General features: G+C 38.8%; 1 protein-coding gene across 1 annotated transcript in view; it reads left to right on the forward strand.

The window, feature by feature from the left end:
- Window positions 1-21435, forward strand: part of LOC132368247 (receptor expression-enhancing protein 5-like) — a 175652-nt gene that overhangs the window by 59464 nt on the left and 94753 nt on the right.

Here is a 21435-nt window from a genome sequence, read left to right on the forward strand (position 1 = left end):
GACCTGGAAGCAACCTAAATGTCTATCAACAGATGAATGGATAAAGAAGATGTGGTATATATATATGATGCAATATTGCACAGCCATAAAAATAATGAAATAATGCCATTTGCACTTACATGAATGGACCTAGAGATTATCATACTAAGTGAAGTAAGTCAGAAAGAGAAAGACAAATACTATATGATATCACTTATATGTGGAATCTAAGATACGACACAGATTAACTTATCTATGAAACAGAAACAGTCACGGAATAGAAAACAGACTTGTGGTTGCCAAGGGGTAGGAGAGGTGGAGGAGGGATGGATTGGGAGTTTGGGATTAGCAGATGCAAAGTAGTATATATAGAATGGATAAACAACAAGGTCCTACTGTATAGCACAGGGAACCATATGCAATATCCTATGATAAATCATAATGGAAAAGAATATAAAAAGGAATATATATGTATAACTGAGTCACTTTACTGTACAGCAGAAATTAACACAGCATTGTAAATCAACTTCAATTTAAAAATATAAATAAATTGACCAACAAGAAAAAAAAAAAGGGCTTCCCTGGTGGCGCAGTGGTTGAGAATCTGCCTGCCAATGCAGGGGACACGGGTTTGAGCCCTGGTCTGGGAAGATCCCACATGCCGCGGAGCGGCTGGGCCCGTGAGCCACAATTACTGAGCCTGCGCGTCTGGAGCCTGTGCTCCGCAACAAGAGAGGCCGCGATAGTGAGAGGCCCGCGCACTGCGATGAAGAGTGGTCCCCACTTGCCACAACTAGAGAAAGCCCTCGCACAGAAACGAAGACCCAACACAGCCATAAATAAATAAATAAATATTTAAAAAAAAGAAAAAGAAAAAAAAAAGAACTTGTGGGTCTCCCATGGACTTCCCTGGGGCTCACATCTGTAGATAAAAGCCCTCATGTGTTTTTTAGATAAGTCCTTCTTTACCTCTTGTTTCTGCTCTGAAGGCTGAGGGACAATATACTTTAGGTTTTTAGAGGCCTCTGGTGTAACTGAGAGGATCTGAGGACACCTGAAAGGCTTTTTGAATACTCTGAGCATTTGAGTATTGCTCAAATGTATTGTAAAAAATTGTAAAGTATTGTAAAAAATTGTAAAGTATTGTAAAAAATTGGCTTTTTTGCTATGCCGTCTGGAGGATTTTCAAAATCATCAAAACTTGGCTCCTTTTTTAAAATAGTTCTTCTCCCAATTAATTTATCTCTCTCCTCTCACATTTTATTGTAAATAGCAAGAACACACCAGAAGGAACCTACATCTTTTCTTGGAAATCTCCTTAGCTATAGAAGCAAGTTCATCATTTATAAGTTCTACTTCTTAAATAACTGCAAGAGACAGTTACTGCAAGCTCTTGAAACTATATAACAAGAATCCCACTTCTTTCAGACTCCAGTAACATTCTCTTCACTTCCTTTTGAGCCCTCACCAACAGCATCCTCAATTCCCAAATTTCTACTAACAGTCTATTCCAGGCAATTTAGCTGTTATCTCACGCTCCTTAAAATTCTTTCATCCTCCTCCTTCTGTCTGCATCCACGGTCACTCTCACATTTTTAGGTAGTTGTTACAGCAAGATAACATGTCCAGGTACCAAATCTGCATTATCTATTGCTGCTTGATAACGTATATTTACTAGCTAGTAGCTTCTGTAGGTCAGGTTTATCTGTGTCCTTTGCAAGACTTCAGTGAAAGTGTCAGCCAGGTCTGGGTTCTCATCTGGAAGACCGAATAGGGAAGGATCTGTTGCCAAATTCAATCAGGCTACTGGTAGAATTTATTTCCTTGTGCTGTGGGGCTGAGGGCCCCAGCTTCTTCCTGGCTGTTAGCTGGGGGCTGCTCTCAACTCCTGGCCATGGGGTCTCCCCAAAATGATCACATACTTCATGAAAGCCAACAGGGGAGAAAACCTGTAGTGCATGCCTATTTTTTTTTTTTTTACTCCATTCCTTCATTATATGTCTTCTCCTAACCTCTCTTGTCTATTTTTTTTCTCTTTCATTTCTACTTTCATGCTGTGGCATTTATGATTTCCAAAGTTAAACCAACTCAAATTAGTACAGGCAAATGGGAAATCCTGCTGTACAGTGGGAATGGGAAGACCCAGCTGAGCTTCAGGGGCAGCAGGAAGCAAGGTTCTCCACACAATCTTTCAGTCCCTCCCTCCTGAAGTTCAGTCTCTGCCCTGTGGTAGGAGTCTTGCCTCTTGCAAGCTCTGAGTTTTACATCTTCCAGCTTCCACTACCAGAAAGGCATCTTTTCTTGCTCTCCTCTGGTTTAGAAATATCTTAGAAGAACACTCTGCATACTCAGCCTTTGTGGAAAGCAAACTTCAAAGGAAGGGGTAATAAGACTGGCCAGCTCCGGTCTGACCTCACCTTGGTTTAAGCACATGTGGCTATTGGGAAGCCATCTAGGAACATTGTAGCCCTATGCATACGGGCAGGGGTAGCGGTTTTAACCATAAAGGTTGGGTGCTGAGAGGCGACACCATCGCATCACATGCTCTTTTCTTTCTTTCTCTTTCTCTCATCCTGCCCTTTCCTCTCTTTAGTTTATGTTTTCCTTCTTCAAATAGATTATTTTTCTTTTCCTCCCTGTTCCTCTTTCTTGTACAATGAAACAGATCTAGGCTACCAAGGACATCTAAACTAATTCTGTTCCTATAATTCCCCATTTAGCTGCCTGGAATAATAAGAATTATTATGCCCACTTTAGGAAGTAGTTTCCTTCTGTCAATCTGTCAGCCCAAGCAGATGACTCTCACTGCAGTTGACCTAAGGAACCTTCCTGCTCCTGTGATGGGGCAGCAGCCAGAAGCCTGTGTCCTCCTGGCAGGCATCAGCCTGGAACACAAGGCATAAGAAATCAATAAATAACAGCCAGCTGTTGAAGACTTTAGAGAACCATTATTTAATCCTTAATCTGTACTTTCTGCAGTAATTAGGGCTTTGTTGTTTTCATTAAAAACTCATCAGAACTCTAATTTAAAAGGTTATTATAGCTCTTACAAATTCAAGATGGGAGTTATTATTCTGAATACATTGACCTTGTAAAATTTAAGTGGATTCTCTTATGTAGTTTCTACATGTAAGAAAAAGTTTTCTTTTCTAAGAACAGGTTAGAAAAATATATTTGAGGAAAATAAAGAAATTACTTTAAATATATATGTTTTAATTTTAAAAAGTGTTACATTTAAAATGTTCTTTTATTGTTTTTTAGACTTGAAGAAATATAAACTAGTAGGTTCTTGGAACAAAATTAAATATTATTAGTAAATCATTTGCAACTTGTTTTGTAAATGACTTGCAAACAAGAAAATAATAGAAGGTCCTACTGTATAGCACAGGGAAGTATATTCAATATCCTGTAATAAACCATGATGGAAAAGAATATGAAAAAGAATATATATATATATATATATGTATATATATAACTGAATCACTTTGCTGTACACCAGAAACTAACACAACATTGTAGATCAATTATATTATACTTCAATTAAAAAAGAGAAAATAATAGAAAGTGAAGATTATTACTAGAATGAACCTAGTTACTATATTGAAAGAGACACAAAAAGTTTCAGTGTCTGGGAAAGCTATAAAAGTAGTTACAAAGATTTAGATTACCAAAATGACACACAAAAAATTGAAAACAGAAGAGATGGGGAATCAGTTTTTAGCTATATCTGCAATGTTTTGTGAATTTTAGAAGATCCAAAGTGTTAACATGCTAGCACTATTTTGGGGTTCGTTTAAATATCCCATAATTTAAAATAATGGTAAGAGATATATTGAATGCAGATCTGAAAGAGCTAAGTTTACTTCATGTGACTAGGTAGCTCATATGGCCCATATATTTGTAGTAAAGAGGGGAAGTCAAATTGCGGTGAGAAAAAACTGTAGTTAAATATAAGGGAATGTAGTAGATATTCAACTAAAAATAAAGCCAATTTGGTGTTTTGGGGGAGAGAGAAGTTCATCTGAGAGAGATGTCATGATTTATTTGATCATTTAAATAGAGAAGGTTATTTCAAGTCAAGGATGCTAAATTACTCTAACAGAGTTCCTGTTCATTTCTACCTGCTGGGGTTTCTGAGTGACCTTGCTTTTGTGGATAATGAGTTGTTGACTCAGACACAGCTCAAAGAGCTCCAAATCTCACATCCCAGGAAGAAGCTGCAGAAAGGGGAGGTTCTCAGAAGCTCCCCCCAGCCATTGCATCTTCAAGGCCTGGCTTGGGTGTCAACAGCCAGTATTACCAGCTCCAGGCCCTACTTCCAGACTTGGTGGTTGACCACTTAATATGCCCTCACAGAGCACTACTAAAGCATTATGAGGCCATAAAGACTCAGAGGTTGACTCACCACAGGGAGCCAAGGGGGTCCCTCCTCTGTAGGACTTCTGTACCTTGAGAACAAACACACCTATGATTGTGCTGAGAGTGAACTGCAGCCATTTTTCCATGTGCATTCTGGAACTGATATTCCCCAAGCCTCAAGCTCATTATAGTTCTGTAATAAAGGCATGTTGAGATAAATGTAGAAAAAGTTATTGCATTCAAATGCATCTCAACCCAAAACAGAAGTGAGGGGATACAGGACACTTAGCCAACAGAGTGTGTTGCATGTGCGTTGGAGCACTAACTCCAGGTACAAGAGGGAAAAAAATAGACGATGTAAAAGGGTGAGGTCATGGAAATATAAGAGAGAAGGGGGAACAGTTTGCTACCAGCAGCAGATCATGAGGGCCATTGGCATAAATTCTGGCCAAGACTTGATAAAAAACCCCTAGGGAGCACCTTGTAGGAGAATCACTTACCTGTTGGGGGAGAGAGACAGAAGGACATCTAAAAGTAAAGTCATCAGAGATTTGTACAAACCAGGTGGCTACTGCCCTCATGCCTCTCCCTGTGGGATTTTCTGTGAAATGTCCCTCCATCTCTGTCTGTTACAATTCTACCCAACTCTGATGGCCCCACTCTTCCAGATAACTGTCTTAACACATTCTTTTCTTTTCCTGAACTTTAGTATTTTATTTTTACTTCTCACATTTATTTCTCTTTTACCATACTCATCCATCTCTCATATGGATCATGTAAATTCTCTTATTTAAACTTTAAGCTCCATTGAGGAAAGGGACGTGTTTATTTATTTCTCCAGTCCTGGTTCCTAATCACTTGCTTTGCAAAGTTAACAAAAACTAAGTAAACCGAATTGTCACGTATGTTCATGGGGGTGGGATAGGGATAGCAGGAGGTAGAAGTTTAAATATGTAATAAAAGAAATATAGCAATCTCAAATCATGTTCATCAAAAATATAACTTTAATTTTTTATCTAATGAGTGGTCACTGAAGTGGTATAACTAGAGACCCCAAATGATCAAGATCTGCTTTATGGAAAAGATGTCTCTGATAAAAATGGAATGGAATATGGCAGGGTCCTGCAAGACACAGCTTTAAAAGACAGAAAATAAGGAAACAATCCCATTTATCATCACATCAAAAAGAATAAAATACCTAGGAATAAACCTAACTAAGGAGGCAAAAGTCCTGTACTCCAAAAACTGATGAAAGAAATTGAAGATGACACAAACAGATGGAAAGATAAACCTTGTTCGTGGATTGGAAGAAACAATGCTGTTAAAATGACCATACTACCCAAGGCAATCTACAGATTCAATGCAATCCCTATCAAATTACCAATGGCATTTTTCACAGAAGTAGAACAAAAAGTTAAAAAAAGAAAGATGACAGATTACTCACTTAGGGAGGATAGTAATTCAGGTTCTTTTGATATAAGTAACATAAGTTAAGGTTGTCAATGTTTCTTTTTTAAAGGACATTAAAATATCTTGCCATTCAGAGAACGCTGTGAACACCGAGTTTAGGAAGATGGGAAGCAAGTGGCTTGGGCATCTGCGCCTGGAGAAAGTTCACTGGCATTTAACTCACTGAGCTGCTGCTTTTCTGCATTCAAGGGTCAAATTCTAGTAGAGAGGATGGGAGTTGGCCAGCTTGGATTAGATATTCTGCTTTTCTCAGATAACCACAGGGCAGGAAGGTAGCACTTAGGGAATTGTGAACTGTGCTGCCTCCCCCAGGTAGGGTCTACGACAAGCAACTCTGGACCTACTTCTCCCAGATAAAAGAAAAGGAATAAACTAGACCTGTTTCATGAGCTTCCTTACAGTTTCCTCCACCCATTTGTTTGAAACTCATTCCTCTCTTTTCTGTAGTAAATAGAAGTAGGAAGCATGAAAGGCTTAACCTACCTCCATCAGGCAAGCTCCTTAAGCATTGCCCAGCCTTGCTGTCACCTCACTGTAGTCCCAGGGGCAAAATGGACCTGCTCCTTGTATTCTTGACAATTTTCTTTAGATTAGCCCTGGAAGTTTTTTACAAGGCTCAGACATTTTGTAGTCAAAATGCTCCTTGACAGCTCTATTTAAGACAAAATAGATATTCAATAGCATTAAGATGAGATGAATCTTAACTATGTATTGCTCTTATAAATAAGAATGTTGTCTTTTGAACTGTCGCCCTCCCTGCCTTAAGAAGTGGTGACTCTGTAGAAATTTTTTTAATGCTTTTTGTCAATAATTTATTTTTAGACACTCCTATGTGAAATAGTTTTAAGGTAAGTTGATCAAATTTTGTTTTAAACATATACGATGTGACATCAGTATGTCCCCTGAGCACTCTTTATGATAATCTACTGACAATAATAGATAAGTAAATGAAATTGGAGTTTAATTGTATTTAAACACTTCTGGCTATTATTTTGCATTTTAAAAAGCTACTTATGTAACTGTGATGGTTAATTTTATGTATCAACTTGACTGGGCCATGGGGTTTCCCGATTAAACATTATTCTGAGTAAGTTTGTGAGGGTGTTTCCAGATGATATTAGCATTTAAATCAGTGTGCTCAGCAAAGCAGAGAGCCCTCCCCAATGTGGGTGGGCATAATATAATCCACTGAGGGCTTGAATAGAACAGAAAGATAGAGGAAGGTTGAATTCTCTCTCTGCCTGCCTGCTGAGTTGGGACATTGATCTTCTGCTCTCAGGCTAAGACATACCATCAGCTCTCCTGGTTCTCAGGCTTTTGGACTCCGAGTGGAACTACACCACTAGCTCTCCTGGGTCTTCAGCTTGCAGACTGTGGATTGTGGGACTTCTCAGCCTCTGTAATCATGTGAGTCAATTTCTCCTATTAAATCTCCATATATATATGTAAATATACACACTTATCTGATTTTATATATATATATATATATATATATATATATATATATATATATATATATATATATACACACACACATGTATCTGATTGGTTCTCTTTCTCTGGAGAACCCTGACTAGTACAATGTACAATAACTATGCATGACATTGGCTTCTCAGTTTAACTAGATGGTGAAAGGAATGGGGAACGTTGATAGAAGAACTAAGAAGCTCTCGGTTACATTAAAGTGTGTGACTGTTGTTTGTTCCTGTTCTGAGCAAACACATGAGCCCTGTGGAGTTGCATGTGACCTCCTACATGAGTCTCACTTTGGGCAGCAGTGATTCAGAGCCTTTCTGGACTATATTAGTTGCCTGAAAATATCTCCCCCCACCTCTCTCCCTGCTACCACCTGAAAAATTGTCCCCCTTTTCTCCAGAGGAAAGAAACCTTTTCAACTGTGAATTTTTCTCCTCTAGGTACCTGGGCCTTTCAGTTTATCTTTCAGATTCATACCTATTTGGCTTTTATAGGGTCCAGGGCCCAGCAAATGTAGAGCCAATTCTGGAGTCCATTAATAATGTCATTTTGACCTATGTACCTTTCACAAGGCCCCAGGCATAGACAGACTTTTCAGGAAGGACATGGCCTTAGGAAGAAACCAACTGCCAAAAGCTGGCCATGTACACTGCTTTCAGGCAAAGAGCCCTCAGATTCTGGATATCAGCTTTTATCTAAAACATTTCACCAGTGAACATTCTATGTGAAAGGCAGTAGATGCCTGAATTTCTCAGAGCAGACTCCCTGAAGTGTAGTTTTCTTTTTCAGATAGAGACACTGTGTGTACATTGGTAGAAAATGTCCCTGTGGGCACTCAATACATTTTATTTGATTGGACTGTGTTTTTTTTAAATCTTCACTAGGTGTTTTATTTAAGTTAATCTTTTAGCAGCTTGCTTTTATTGATGGATTTTTAAAAATTAATTGGTTTTGGGACCAATATTTATGATTTCTTAATATCACAGAAAAGTAAAAGCACAGTTTTCAGACTAAATTAATGCCTGAGTTGGGACTTTAGAGTCATACAAAACAGGCTTTGAAAATAAAAACTGGTTATAAACTGTGGATTTGGGCAATTCAACTTCTGCAAACTCTAATTTCCTCATCTATAAAATAGACATAATTTTTGTGGCGATTAAATAAGAAGAGCTGTTTAAATAGTTGTGCTCAGTGTTTGGCATACAGTAAGAGTTTTCAATGCTGTTTTTCTTCCTCTTTTTAGCATTATATTGTTATTAGTATTAATATTACTGTAATTATCTGTCCCTTCATTGTTCACATTTTAATACTATTAAAAAATGGGCAGCTATTCTTTTTCTAATATCTTTTTTAAAAATGGAAGTATAGTTAATTTACAATGTTATGTTAGTTTCAAGTGTACAGCTAAGTGATTCAGATATATATATAGTCAGTTATATATATATAATCTTTTTCATATTATTTTCCATTATAGGGTATTAAAAGATACTGAGTATAGTTTCCCTGTGCTGTGCAGTAGGTCTTTGTTGTTTAGGGCAGCTTTTCTTATCAAGCAGTTGGTCTATATTACCTCTATCCAATTTTGCTCATATATACAAAATGTCATAACATAAATATATACATCATGTAATGAAACTAATGTCATGAAAATGGTTGATCTTGCCTTATTTTCTCCAAATCTTTTAGTCTTGAAAAAGCAAATCAAAAAGAATTCGTAGAGAAAAAAGTCAAAGGAAACATGAGATCGTGTTTGATGCACTCCAATGAATAAACACACGTCTAAGGACCTGATGCGGTTCATTATTTGGAGATGATAAAATGTCCTAAAACTCATGTCTCATATATCACAATATACTACACCATGGGCACATTTCCCCATCTCTTCTATATTGCTCTAAACTCATAGACTTCTATTTCTGATTTTTTCCTCATAACTTGATCCCAGAGAGGATGAACTTGGAGTATCCTTTATTTTGGTGGCAATAACTTCCTTTTTAAACCCTTATTCCAATATTGCAAAACTCCTTCCTAAGTCTCTATTCTTACTTTCTCAGGTTATGAAGCACATTCAATTAGAGAAAGGCAAAAAACAAGAAACATAAACATTAGAAATAAAATAAAATTATCATTATTTGCTTGTTGAAAATGCAAGACAGTATCCTGAAAAACAATAAATAAACATTAAGAGAATTCAGTAAAGTCCTTCCCTGTTAAAGCAATTTAAAAAATCAATATTATATATATATATATATATATATATGAAACAAAAAATTAACAGGAAATGTTCCAAGATCTCTATGAAAAAATATTCAAAACACCATTGCAGGGCAAAATAGAAAATTTTAAAAAATCCCTGACCTTGGATATCAGGACTTGATACTATAAAGATGTTAGTTCTCCCTAAATTAACACCTAAGTACAATGAGATTATTCCATTTTTACCTTGAAATATTATATGCAAGAATAGTCAAGGCAATTAGTAAAAGTAATAGTAAGAAGAAGAATTAGTTCTACAAGTATAGAAAATATATTATAAAGCTTGACTCTAGCTGTTAGATACTAGCATATTAATACAGATATCAGTGAAGAAACATAATAAGGTCCATTAATAAATTCAAATACATATACAGGTTTAGCATATAATGAATATGGCAGTTTAATTCAGTGACAAAAACCAGAGTATTCAATAAATGGTACTGGGATAAATAGCCATCTAGAAATACATAAATTGAGTTGGATCCATCCTTCACACCTTATATTAAAATAGATCTATAATGGCATAAAAATTTAAAATAAAACAAATTCAGAGAAAGAATGAGACAAAATCAAGGGAGAATGTTTGCGTATATAATGCTGGAAAAGAAATGTATTTTTTTTTAACATCTTTATTGGAGTATAATTGCTTTACAATGGTGTGTTAGTTTCTGTTTTATAACAAAGTGAATCAGCTATACATATACATATATCCCCATATCTCTTCCCTCTTGTGTCTCCCTCCTTCCCACCCTCCCTATCCCACCCCTCTAGGTGGTCACAAAGCACCGAGCTGATCTCCCTGTGCCATGCGGCTGCTTCCCACTAGCTATCTGTTTTACATTTGGTAGTGTATATATGTACATACCACTCTCTCACTTTGTCCCAGCTTACCCTTCCCCCTCCCTGTGTCCTCAAGTCCATTCTCTAGTAGGTCTGCGTCTTTATTCCTGTCCTGCCCCTAGGTTCTTCATGACCATTTTTGCTTTCTTTTTACAGTCCATATATATATGTTAGCATAAGGTATTTGTGTTTCACTTTCTGACTTACTTCACTCTGTATGACAGACTCTAGGTCCATCCACCTCACTACAAATAACTCAATTTCATTTCTTGTTTTGGCTGAGTAACATTCCATTGTATATATGTGCCACATCTTCTTGATCCATTCATCTGTCGATGGACACTTAGGTTGCTTCTATGTCCTGGCTATTGTAAATAGAGCTGCAATGAACATTGTGGTACATGACTCTTTTTGAATTATGGGTTTCTCAGGGTACGTGCCCAGTAGTGGGATTGCTGAGTCGTATGGTAGTCCTATTTTTAGTTTTTTAAGGAACCTCCATACTGTCCTCCATAGTGGCTGTATCAATTTACATTCCCACCAACAGTGCAAGAGGGTTCCCTTTTCTCAACACCCTCTCCAGCATTTATTGTTTGTAGATATTTTGATGATGGCCATTCTGACTGGTGTGAGGTGATATCTCATTGTAGTTTTGATTTGCATTTCTCTAATGATTAATAATGTTGAGCATTCTTTCATGTGTTTGTTGGCAATCTGTAAATCTTCTTGGGGTGAATGTCTGTTTAGGTCTTCTGCCCATTTTTGGATTGGGTTGTTTGTCTTTTTGATATTGAGCTGCATGGGCTGCTTGTAAATTTGGAGATTAATCCTTTGTCAGTTGCTTCATTTGCAAATATTTTCTCCCATTCTGAGGGTTGTCTTTTCATCTTGTTTATGGTTTCCTTTGCTGTGCAAAAGCTTTTAAGTTTCATTAGGTCCCATCTGTTTATTTTTGTTTTTATTTCCATTTCTCTAGGAGGTGGGTCAAAAAGGATCTTGCTGTGATTTATGTCATAGAGTGTTCTGCCTATGTTTTCCTCTAAGAGTTTTATAGTGTCTGGCCTTACATTTAGGTCTTTAATCCATTTTGAGTTTATTTTTGTGTATGGTGTTAGGGAGTGTTCTAATTTCATTCTTTTCCATTTAGCTGTCCAGTGTCCCAGCACCACTTTTGAAGAGGCTGTCTTTCTCCATTGTATATTCTTGCCTCCTTTATCAAAGATAAGGTGACCATATGTGCATGGGTTTATCTCTGGGCTTTCTATCCTGTCCCATTTATCTATATTTCTGTTTTCATGCCAGTACCATACTGTGTTGATTACTGTAGCTTTGTAGTATAGTCTGAAGTCAGGGAGCCTGATTCCTCCAGCTCCATTCTTCTTTCTCAATATTGCTTTGGCTATTTGGGGTCTTTTGTGTTTCCATACAAATTGTGAAATGTTTTGTTCTAGTTCTGTGAAAAATGCCATTGGTAGTTTGATAGGGATTGCATTGAAACTGTAGATTGCTTTGGGTAGTACAGTCATTTTCCCAATGTTGATTCTTCCAATCCAAGAACATGATATATCTCTCCATCTGTTTGTATCATCTTTAATTTCTTTCATCAGTGTTTTATAGTTTTCTGCATACAGGTCTTTCACCTCCTTAGGTAGGTTTATTCCTAGGTATTTTATTCTTTTTGTTTCAGTGGTAAATGGGAGTGTTTCCTTAATTTCTCTTTCCGATTTTTCATCATTAGTGTAGAGGAATGCAAGAGATTTCTGCGCTTTAATTTTGTTTCCTGCTACTTTACCAAATTCATTGATTAGCTCTAGTTGTTTTCTGGTAGCATCTTTAGGATTCTCTATGTATAGTATCATGTCATCTGCAAAGAGTGACAGCTTTACTTCTTCTTTTCTGATTTGGCTTCTTTTAATTTCTTTTTCTTCTCTACAGGCCAATATCACTGATGAACATAGATGCAAATATCCTCAACAAAATACTAGCAAACAGAATCCAACAGCACATTAAAAGGATCATACACCATGATCAAGTGGGGTTTATCCCAGAAATGCAAGGATTTTTCAGCATACACAAATCAGTCAATGTGATACACCATATTAACAAATTTAAGAATAAAAACCATATGATCATCTCAATAGATGCAGAAAAAGCTTTCGACAAAATTCAACACCCATTTATGATAAAAACCCTCCACAAAGTAGGCATAGAGAGAACTTACCTCAACATAATAAAGGCCATATATGACAAACCCACAGCCAACATCGTCCTCAATGGTGAAAAACTGAAACCATTTCCACTAAGATCAGGAAGAAGACAAGGTTGCCCACTCTCACCACTATTATTCAACATTGTTTTGGAAGTTTTAGCCACAGCCATCAGAGAAGAAATGTATTTCTGAGCAAGACCCAAACCCAGATGCCACGGAAGAGAAAATTGATAAGTTAGATTAGTTGAAAGCAGATGAATGAAAAAAAAACGCTGCTATTTGAGGACTTCAAATGTGAATAGGGAAACATTTTTAGTGTATATGACAAAGAGCTAATCTTTTATATTTATTAAGCCCTCTTACAAACCAATGGATGAGGACCAAAAGTTCATATAAAAACAGGTAAAAATATAATAAGGCCATTTCCAAAAAAAATGGTTTATGACCATATGAAAAATGTTCTTATAACTTTACTTATATTTAAAGAAATGAATATTGTAACATCAGTGTGTTACTTCTTTTTTGTTGTTGTTAAATTTATTTATTTATTTATTTTTGGCTGTGTTGGGTCTTCGTTGCTGCCCATGGACTTTCTCTAGTTGTGGCGAGCAGGGGCTACTCTTCATTGTGGTGCATGGGCTTCTCATTGTGGTGGCTTCTCTTCTTGCGGAGCACGGGCTCTAGGTGCGCGGGCTTCAGTAGTGTGCGGCGGGCGGGCTCAGTAGTTGTGACTTGTGGGCTCTAGAGCGCAGGCTCAGTAGTTGTGGCGCACAGGCTTAGTTGCTCTGCGGCATGTGGGATCTTCCCAGACCAGGGCTTGAAACCATGTCCCCTGCGTTGGCAGGCGGATTCCCAACCACTGCGCCACCAGGGAAGTCCCAGTGTGTTACTTCTAAATCCATCTGATTTGAACAGCTCAAGACATTTGCTAATAATGCTCTTGCTGAGGACAGTACTTTCCAAATTGTGACATAGTATAAACGCTTTTCTCTTTTGATTTTATAGTAATGCATTTACTGTCTCTAAGTGTAAAATGTGAATACAGTTGACCCTTGAACAACACATGTTGGAACTGCTGGGGTCCAATTATACATGGATTTTTTTCAATAAATACATATTACAGTACTACACGATCCCAGGTTGGCTGAATCCAAGGATGCAGAACCACAAATACTGAGGGCCGACAATAAAGTTATACATGAATTTTCAGCTGCTGGGCAGTCGGTGCCCCTAATCCCTGTGTTGTTCAAGGATCAACTGTAGTACATTAGATCTATCATATCATAGGTATTGCTTAGAATAAGGTTAAGTTTAGGAAAAAAATAATAATTATAAAGAAAATGTTAAATAAATATTAAGGGTTGACATTTACACAGTGTGTGCCAGATCGTATGTCATATGCTTTATACACATATTTATTCAGCACATCCTCACGATAACACTTTTATGCCCAGTTCTCAGACAAGGAAACAGGCATGAAGTGTTCACTATCCTCAAAGAATAGAGCTACTAATTATGTCACAAGGACTTAAACCAAGGTGGTCTGGCTGCAGGGCCCACACTCAAACCACTTCACCACAGTACAAGTGATTCATGCTGGAGATAAAATGGTGTAGGTAAAACTCAAATGATACAGGATTGGGAATTCTTCCTTAGGTTGTGGGAAGCAGTGGCACAAGCCCTTGAAGGATGATTTCTATAAAATTAAAATCTCTAAAAGCACCCACTCTTCAGAGCTCTGGAGATGACAATCCAAAGGGAGTAGTGCTTTAAGTCCCTTCAATATACAGTCTACAGCAAGTAGCAATTATATTTCTAGGAATTAATCACACAGAAAGGGCTTGAGAGAAAATTGATCACATTATTTATACAATCATGATCTAGTTCTCTGTCAGTAGATGAAGAGGTAAATAAATCATGATGCTTCCATGAAACAATATAATATGGAATACTTTTCTGTGAAAAGAATAAGTATATACATACATATTTATTTAAGAAACTTTAAGATATAATCTTTTAAAAAAGTGAGGTACACAACAATATATATATTATGTTCCTCTTTGAAATTCCCAAATGAATACACATATACATGAGTGGGATATTTCTGGAAGGATATACAAGAAATCATTAATAGTATTTTTTCTCTCTGGGTAAGGGTCTATGGCCTAAAATTATTAAATGAATGTCATTTTAACCCATCACGGATCATTTCTATTGTTTGTTAATTGATTTTCAATTAAATTCTAGGTTTTGCTAATTCAGAAATACGTATGTGCTTCTATGTTCATTGCAACATTATTTACAATAGTCAAGATATAGAAACTACCTAAGTGTCCATCAACAGATGAATGGATATAGATGATGATATATACATGTATACACACACACACAATGGAATACCACTCAGTCACTAAAAAAGATAAAGTATTGCCATTTGTGACTACAAGAATGGACCTTGAGGGTAATATGCTAAATAAAATAGTGAGACAGAGAAAGATAAATATCATGTGATTTTACTAATGTGGAATATAAAAAAAAAATGAATAAAAAAAAACAAAATGAAAGCAAACACATAGATACAGAGAACAGATTGGTGGTTGCCAGAGGGGATGTGGGGTGGGGGAGGGTGACTGGGGAAAGGGGGCCAACTGCATGGTGATGGACGGAAACTAGACTTTTGGGGTGAGCACACTGTAGTGTATACAGAAACCAAATTATAATGTTGTACACATTATATGAAACATATAATGTTATAAACCAATGTTACCTCAAAAAACAATTCTAGGTTTTGCAAGAATTTAAAAAAAATACTAAATAGTGGTTCTATTTGGTTCCCTTACGCACTGACATACCTTCAAGATTTGTAAGGAGAGGCAATCTATCATGGACCCTGAGCAAACCTACATGTGCTTGCTGGGTAGGCCAAGAATGCAAGACCCTGGCTGCCCTTCAGTGAGGCCAGCTGTGCTTTCAGCAACAATCGTGAGAGGTGAGGTCCTGCCTCCCCCAAGAAAAAGAGCAGGCCTTTTTCTGTTCCCTATAAGAGCAGTGAATCCCTGAAGTTCAGTGCTTGTTCCTTTCCTGTAATGCAGCCCACACAGTGCCCCGGCATCCATCCTGGACCCTTTGCACGTCCCCATGGGAATGATGGAGCCCACAGGAAACTTACACAAATCAACAGAAAGCTCCGGCTACTGTTTTTTTCCAGGAGTAAGAAAGTTCTTTGTCTCTGACTAGGAGTCTCATGTCTTCTAGTAGCATCCATAAACAGTTGTAGGGTAGTTTGCTAATTTGTAAATAGGACAAAATCTTGGCTCCTTCAGACATCCTGCACCATTCCTGACAGTATGGAGGCCAGTTGGTAAACTCAGCACTGATGAACATGGACCACTCTCTGAAATAACGAGTGACTGGTCTTCAAGAGCAAGGGAGAGAGTAGGGGGTAGTTGGTGAGACATCACCGAATTTCAGCTGAAGAAGAGACTTTCGTGGGGTTTCAAGCAAAGTGGGAAAAAGAGGGAGGGGTAAGAGGATAGGGTAGCCTGCTAGAGCAGAATGGACGGAACATGATCCAGTCATTCAGTTTTTATCATAAGTAGGTAACATACATCTCCCGCAGGTTATATGTTATTGTAAGTTTGTGATACTTACTAGGGGTATAAGCCCTAATATTCCGTATTCAGTGTGGTGCTAATGGAAGAATGAATAACCATCTTCTTCTCCTTGTTCAATCATTCCTGATAGTTGTCCTTGTCTCTGACCATCTTGTAATGTGGTGGATGAGCCACTGGCTAAGGCACAGCTGCACCTTGTTCCCAAGTTGATTCCCAGTAAGTCATGTGATCACAAGTAAGTCACTCCTTTTCCTTGATTGCAAAAGTAAAGGGAGGAAGCGGGGCCCAGGGCTGTCTGTAGGTTGAACCATATGAAATCACCAACATCCAACCAACCTGACTTGCACAATGACAGTTTTAAATAGTTCAACTTAATAAATGATCCCAAATTCCCTAATGCATCTTAAGTTCATTAGTAAATATATTTACCTTTTTCTTTTTAAATATCACACATTAAGACCTTTTCCTCATGCTAATATTGCAGGAGAATACAAAGTTAGCAAAAAAGTTGTGTTACAATATCCTGAAGGAGGGAAATCTGAAAGAAGCTTGCAGAGTGGGCTGCGGCCTCTTTAGCAGATCTTCTGAACTCATTAACACACAGATATAATGCCTGTGGGGGAATCCTTTGAATACAGTGGAAGAGATAAATTTTGAAAAAAATTGAAGGGTCAGGGCAATTGTCCAGAAGTAGCTGTGAGCTTGAAAGGAGAAAAATCAGCAGTGAAAATAGCAGAACAAAGCTCCAGTGCTGTGTCTATAAAACAGAAAGAGAAGTTTAGAAGAACCTCATTTGATCTCCATTGAGCAAATAAAATTTTTATTTGGATTTGAATTTCTGTCTTCCATTTTCCGTTCTTTAATATCCTCATTAATCATTCGAGCTGCACAGCTTATCTTCCTTTCAGCACTTCAAATTCAATATCCTTTTTTTTAAAAATAGTGAGAAAAATAAATTGCTTGAGCAGTAGGAAGGGAATCTCAAGGAGCTCTCATGATACCTCCAGTAATAGTTGTGTTACTAAAATTCCTACAAAGGGAAAATTCAGATATAGGAACAGGCTTATATTTATTATAAGGAAGTGCCCCCAAATATCCTCTAAACTCAATGCAAAGTTACTATGGTGGTCTTTTTTCCATTCTTACATCCCATAATAATAATAAGCAAAATGATCAGTGAATTACATTGCCAATAGTCATGTGATCCTTAAATTAAATAAATATACTTACTAATACTTAAGGAAGCTCGTAGTGATATCCAGGCTCTTTTGACAAACCTGCCTGTTAGAGACGCCAGAGCACCTCTGAAATGAAAGGAATTGATTTCCTATAGTTAAATCTCTGATACACACATACTAAGTTTCTCTATAGCTATTTCAGTATGCGTAGCTGTTGTTGTTAGATTCAAGTCTTCAGAGATTATTCTCTGTCTGAGCTAAATTCTCCATTTAAACTATGACTCAAATTATTTTAAGAAAGCTTTTGCCCCAAAGTAATTCCATTGGTGGAATGTAAACCAGCATGGTATGCTCTAGGTAATATCTATATTTAGGAAAGCATATTAATGCTTCATCTCTTTCTAAATACCTTTGTGATATCTGCTTGGGCATTACCTGGGGTTTCCAGTTGTCAGAGGTCCTGTTGGATCTCATTGTAGAACAAGGCGCTCTCTGCCAGAGCTCCATAGAAAGTCAGTGCTGGGCTGTCCATCTCCTCGATGTCTAGGCTCCTTGGATGGAGGCCCAGAAAATGTGACTGCTACTCTGAGCTAATGTGCTAGTGGACAAAGTTTAGTGAAAACCATCAGGACACTATTAACATATGATGTATTCTAGTGGTGGTTCTCTGAGAATAGGGCCCTACCTCTGCTGTTTAACCCTAGAGTAACTTGATTGGTAAGAATGTCAAATCAGGGCAAAATATCATTTTAATAGCTAGTAAATACAGAGGAGATAGAAGGCAGGGCAGCAAGGCAGATCAGAATGCAGACTCCAGGCTCAGATTAAGTGAATTCGCACATGGCCTCCACCATTTACTTGCTATAGTTTCTGGGAAGTCTGCACCTATGGCTGGGACGGGTGGAGTTCGCTGTCACCACAGAGAGTTGGATATGCAGGAAACTCTCTGTGTTTCTCCCTGTATCACAAATTAGTCTGGGCCTTAATGGCAACCATCACATTAATGCAAATTTCCTTCATTTAAAAAATAATTTTTGAAGTCAGTTTTGTAAAATAAACTCATTTCAAAACGCACTGATGGGTGTATTTTAGTGTTCTGCAATTTTCCTGCCTTGTTAAATATTTTTAAAAATTAAAACAAAAATGTGAATAGATTCCAGTCACTGCTGGAAGAAAAGGGTCTTTACTCTGCCAACCTGTCACGTGTGATGGATCAAAGGGCCCTTAGGACTGCACGTGGACACTGTCACTTTTTACAGAGAACCAACTGACCTTGTATAACTGGAGATGCTTCCCCTCAAACACAGCTCTGCTCCCTCTGCTGAGGGTGGTGTCAGTCTCTCCAGATGCTGCTGGAAATGGAACACTGCATGCCTGGACACCCCACAAAAATAAAGGGTACTGACGTGCTCCCAGGCCAATACTTGTTCAGGAAATGACAGAAGTATTGTAAATATAGAAACATGCTGGTTTCTAAAGCATTCTTCACTCCGCACAAGAAGTATGTGGCCAAGATGTGTTAGGAACCAGCAGTGACCCCATGTTCCTTCAATTAATTCATCTAACGTCTCCCTGTTGATCCATCCAGGTCTTGTTTTATCCAGCGTCCCTCTGTCATTGGCTCTGCAAGTCCCCTAAGTCCTTCCTTGCTCCAGTATCTGCTCCCTCCAGGCGCATTTCTGGGGACCTACACTTAACCATTTTCTATCAGACGTTTCCTGAGGGCCATCTGGATGTGATTCTCACAACCTGGGCTGAGTGATGCCACTTTGTGGATTCACTAACTCAGCGGTCCCCAACCTCTTTGGCAGCAGGAACTGGTTTCGTGAACGACAATATTTCCATGGACAGGGAGTGTGTGTGCACGCGTGCGTTGTGTGTGTGTGAGCACGCGCGCGCGTGTGTGCATGCGTGCGCGTGAAGGTTCAGGCAGTAATGCGAGCGATGGTTCAGGCGGTAATGCAAGTGATGGGGAGTGGCAGATGAACCTTCGCTCAATCGCCCTCCGCTCACCGCCTGCTGTGCTGCCCGTTTCCTAACAGAAACCTCAGGTTGGGGACCCCTGCACTAAATGACACATTTCTGTGGGTCATGTCCTCCCAGCCCAGCGGCCCTAACAAGCACCAGCACGGAAGCTGCTGGCAAACACTGGGAGGAGCCCTTAGTACTGCAGGGAGCTGCCGGGGGGGGGGGGGGCAGCCTCTCAGGGCCCCACACCCAGGGCTCATCCCAGGAGACACTCCTGAGGAGGGGAAGGCAGGGCTGTGCCCTTGAGGAAGGAGGGACCGCTCACCTCTCTGACCTCGGGCTGGAGAAGGACGAGGGCTCGGGACCGCGGAAGACGGCAGGGAGCTCGCCCTCCTCCCTGAGAGCTCGGTGAGCTGCATCCAGGCGAGGAGGTGAGACCCTGCTCACTGCCCCTCCCTCAGGGAACGGAGTCACTGAGCAAATGACCAGGAAACAGATTCTGTAGTGACTTTCAAAGACCGAGAGAAATCGTCTAGAAAGAGACAGTAAGGAAACATTGTGCTTTCCTAAACTGTTTGTATTTGGAACGAAAATAAATCAATTTTCTGCCAATATCACCTCATTCTCATCCTTATTTTCCTTCTTCAGAGTGAGAAAAACAAGATCTTATTTTGATCATGCCCAATATAATTTTGAAATACTGTACATAGCCTTTCAGTTCACAGAAAGTTAAAGAGAGAAAAATAGTGTGTTCTGTTCTTGGTATTAATGGTTATAGAATGTTTTTAAAATGTGGCATTTTACTGAGCTTTCCACAGACATTTGGGAGGTTTGTCTACAAAGCATCCAGTAGCTTTCACCTTTAACACCCCCAGGTGCATTTATCAGAGTGCAAACAATAGTTTTGCAAGATATTTTTTCCTTCCTTATTTTTCTTCTTTCTTTCCACCTTGCCTCATTCTAAACAGATCTGAGGAGTAAATCACTTGTGGTCTTATGATGTGTTGTGTTTACAGAATACTTAGTTGTATTCTCTTGGATAAAGTGTTTGGAACAATCCTGAGTATCTCCATTATTAATGAAATAGAAGTTCAAAAAGATTAAGTGAATTAAACCTGGAGTTGGAAGAGACAGGACAGGAATTCTGATCTAGACCTTCTAATCTTAAACTCTATTAATTTTCTTCCCCAGCAGAATCTTGTGCTGCATCCTAAGCTTATGAGTAGATCAAAATTGGGCAGAAGGGTCCTAAAAATTCATCATCTCTGAAGACCACGTCACTCCTGAGAATCAGCCCTGGCAGTGCCACACTTGGGTTTAGGGAAAGAACCCAGAGAGCTGCCATGGGAAGGAAGCATGGGGCAGTGAGTTATATGGGAAGTAAAATGGTCTGAGAATTCTCATCACCCTTGGCCTTCCCTTTGACTCTGCAGGGAATGATGAATCTCCTGCGGGATGCTCCGTGGCTACCAGGGCTCCCCTAATGGGTCCAACTTAGAGGGTAAGCTCACCAGCTTCCTATAAATTGTGGCTGTACGGAGGGGCTCCGTGAGAGACCAAACACTGCACCCAAGCAGCTGAGGGTGTTGGCTACCATTCTGTATTTAATGGAATATTTGAGGTACCATGTTGAGCTGGAACTGTCCTCCTAGGTTTAGAACTTTCTAGATCAGATCAGGTTGTGCATAAGAGACATCTGTCTTAAACATAATTAAGACTTGTAAATTCAAAACTCAAAATCAGCAAAAGAAAAGCCTCCTTAGGTGACAAGGGAACAACAGAGGAATTATTTTTCCATACTTCAGTTCTACCTCGAGTATTTAATGTTCAAAAGTAGTGAAATCTATTTCAGTGTTTTCATTTAGAGTTACAGCTTACACAGCTATACAATTTTTAAGAATAATAATTTCGGGCTTCCCTGGTGGCGCAGCGGTTGAGAATCTGCCTGCCAATGCAGGGAACACGGGTTCGAGCCCTGGTCTGGGAAGATCCCACATGCCGCGGAGCAACTGGGCCCATGAGCCACAACTACTGAGCCTGCGCGTCTGGAGCCTGTGCTCCGCAAGAAGAGAGGCCGCGATGGTGA

This window comes from Balaenoptera ricei, chromosome 6, assembly GCF_028023285.1.
Source record: "Balaenoptera ricei isolate mBalRic1 chromosome 6, mBalRic1.hap2, whole genome shotgun sequence".
Classification (NCBI taxonomy): Eukaryota; Metazoa; Chordata; class Mammalia; order Artiodactyla; family Balaenopteridae; genus Balaenoptera; species Balaenoptera ricei.